This window comes from Triticum urartu, chromosome 1, assembly GCF_003073215.2.
Source record: "Triticum urartu cultivar G1812 chromosome 1, Tu2.1, whole genome shotgun sequence".
Taxonomy (NCBI): domain Eukaryota; kingdom Viridiplantae; phylum Streptophyta; class Magnoliopsida; order Poales; family Poaceae; genus Triticum; species Triticum urartu.
Window position 1 is genome coordinate 567,801,904 of NC_053022.1, and position 3,392 is coordinate 567,805,295.

A 3,392-nucleotide genomic window follows, 5' to 3' on the forward strand; every position below is an offset into this window, starting at 1 on the left:
AACGCTGTCTCTATGACAACTGAAGAACTTGTCGCTGTTCAAACTAAGATCAAGAAACTCAGTGATGAATTTGACGCATACCGCGCTGACTAGCTTGGAGCCAAGGTGCGCTTTGTGAAACTTGCGGATAACTTCACCTCAAATGTTGCAGCCCCAACGCAACAAGAAGTTCCTCAAGCTGAAGCATCTGCTCAGCCAACTGAAGAACATGCCAGCACCACTAACGACTTTCAGGCTGCTGAAGAAAATGTAAGTTCCAGGGCTGATGACTGCATTCCAGCCACTGAAGAAATTGCCAGGTCATCCACTAGTGGTGCGCCTGAAGAATATGAAGAAATCAGGGCAACTGCATCAGTTGTGCCTGAAGAAAATCAACCAGATTCCTCTGCTCCTCCTGCGCCAACACCAACTCCGATCCTTCCATCTGCATCAGATGTGAAGAAAACCAAGGCTACAGAGCGTGCAACCGTGAAGAAAAGGAAAGCATCAGCTACTTCAGATTCTTCAGCTCCGAAGAAGATGAAGCCTTTGACCAACTCGTTTGAAAATCCCATTGATGTTGTTGAAGGAAATATGCCCTAGAGGCAATAATAAAGTTATTATTTATTTCCTTATATCATGATAAATGTTTATTATTCATGCTAGAATTGTATTAACCGGAAACATAATACATGTGTGAATACATAGACAAACAGAGTGTCACTAGTATGCCTCTACTTGACTAGCTCGTTAATCAAAGATGGTTATGTTTCCTAACCATAGACAAAGAGTTGTTATTTGATTAACGAGGTCACATCATTAGTTGAATGATCTGATTGACATGACCCATTCCATTAGCTTAGCACCCGATCGTTTAGTATGTTGCTATTGCTTTCTTCATGACTTATACATGTTCCTATGACTATGAGATTATGCAACTCCCGTTTGCCGGAGGAACACTTTGGTTGCTACCAAACGTCACAACGTAACTGGGTGATTATAAAGGAGCATTACGGGTGTCTCCAAAGGTAGATGTTGGGTTGGCGTATTTCGAGATTAGGATTTGTCACTCCGATTGTCGGAGAGGTATCTCTGGGCCCTCTCGGTAATGCACATCACATAAGCCTTGCAAGCACTGAAACTAATATGTTAGTTGTGAGATGATGTATTACGGAACGAGTAAAGAGACTTTCCAGTAACGAGATTGAACTAGGTATTGGATACCGACGATCGAATCTCGGGCAAGTAACATACCGATGACAAAGGGAACAACGTATGTTGTTATGCGGTCTGACCAATAAAGATCTTCGTAGAATATGTAGGAGCCAATATGGGCATCCAGGTCCCGCTATTGGTTATTGACCGGAGATGTGTCCCGGTCATGTCTACATTGTTCTCGAACCCGTAGGGTCCGCACGCTTAAGGTTATGATGACAGTTATATTATGAGTTTATGCATTTTGATGTACCGAAGGTTGTTCGGAGTCCCGGATGTGATCACGGACATGACGAGGAGTCTCGAAATGGTTGAGACGTAAAGATTGATATATTGGAAGCCTATATTTGGATATCGGAAGTGTTCCGGGTGAAATCGGGATTTTACCGGGTTACCGGGAGGTTACCGGAACCCCCCGGGAGCCATATGGGCCTTCATGGGCCTTAGTGGAAAGGAGAAAGGGGCAGCCCAAGGTGGCTGCGCACCTTCCCCCTCCCCTAGTCCTATTAGGACTAGGAGAAGGTGGCCGGCCCCCCTCTCTCTCTTTCCCCCCTTGGGAATCCTAGTTGGAATAGGATTGGGGGGAGTCCTACTCCCGGAAGGAGTAGGACTCCTCCTGCGCCCTCCTCCTTGGCCGGCGCCCCCCTCCCCCTTGGCTCCTTTATATACTGAGGCAGAGGCACCCCAGAAAGACACAAGTTGATCCACGTGATCTATTCCTTAGTCGTGTGCGGTGCCCCCTGCCACCATATTCCTCGATAATACTGTAGCGGAGTTTAGGCGAAGCCCTGCTGCTGTAGTACATCAAGATCGTCACCACGCTGTCGTGCTGACGGAACTCTTCCCCGACAATTTGCTGGATCGGAGTCCGGGGATCGTCATCGAGCTGAACGTGTGCTCGAACTCGGAGGTGTCGTAGTTTCGGTGCTTGATCGGTTGGATCGTGAAGACGTACGACTACTTCCTCTACGTCGTGTCATTGCTTCCGCAGTCGGTCTGCGTTGGGTACGTAGACAACACTCTCCCCTCGTTGCTATGCATCACATGATCTTGCGTGTGCGTAGGAAAATTTTTGAAATTACTACGAAACCCAACAGTTGTTCCTCTCTCTACCATGCCATCAAAGGACCTTGTTCCTTTCGATGAAGAATATGTGATCCCCAGCGGATCTGATGATGAAACTCCTTCTGCTGTTTCGTCAGAGCAGTTGGATGAAGAAATTGAAGTGGATGAGATCCCTTCAACACCTGTCATTTCCTCGCCTCTGCCTCAATTCACTGCTGAAGAGGCTGGTGTTGAAGAAATGGAAGATGAAGATGTGGACGTTGGCTACTCCAGACCAGTGATGAGTGATGAATTCTGGGAAAGTCAGCATCCAAACTCTCCAATGTTCACACAATTGCAGCAAATACCTCAGTCCCCTGCACAAATTGTTCAAATGGGCTCTGAAGAAATTCACCCCACTTCATCTGTACGTGAAGAAATTTCAGCCACTAGTGCTGAAGAAACTGTTGCTGCTGAACATCTGAAGAAGCAGACTGCCACTGAAGAGGAACCAAAAATTTCTCAGCTTGAAGAACCTGTGATTGAGATTCCTGAGGTCATGATGCAACTCACTGACACTCCTCTACCCAAGCCAAAGGATCCATTCTCCAGGAAGCAAAAATTCAAGACTGATGATTTTGTTTGGCGAGCACGTATTCTTCACAGACTACAACCCTTATGGCTCTGCTCGCATTAGGAAGAGGCGTTTCTGGACAGCCAGCCAAGCCAATTTCTATTCCTCAGTGTTGTTCAACAAAAACAAAATCATCTACCATGAGAACATTCCTCACGTGGATATGGAATCTCTACCGTGCTTCATTCCAGTCCTCGGTGTTCTTCACGACGCTGGACTGTTAAATTTCTGCTCTGACATTTGTGATTGGAATGAAGAACTGATTATTCAATTTTATGCGACGCTGCACATCACAGGAGATTCTGAAGATGTCAATTCATGGGTGCTGGACTGGATTTCTGAGAACACTCACTACACAGCACCAGCTACTGAATTGCTTCGTGCCTTACCACTTAGTCCTCCCCTTGAAGAAGCTCAAATCACTACATGCAAGTTCTGATGAAACCTTTGAAGTCAGGTCAGGCCCCACGAACCAAATTCCTCGTGAAGGAATTACTATATGTGCCCAGAACTGTCTATC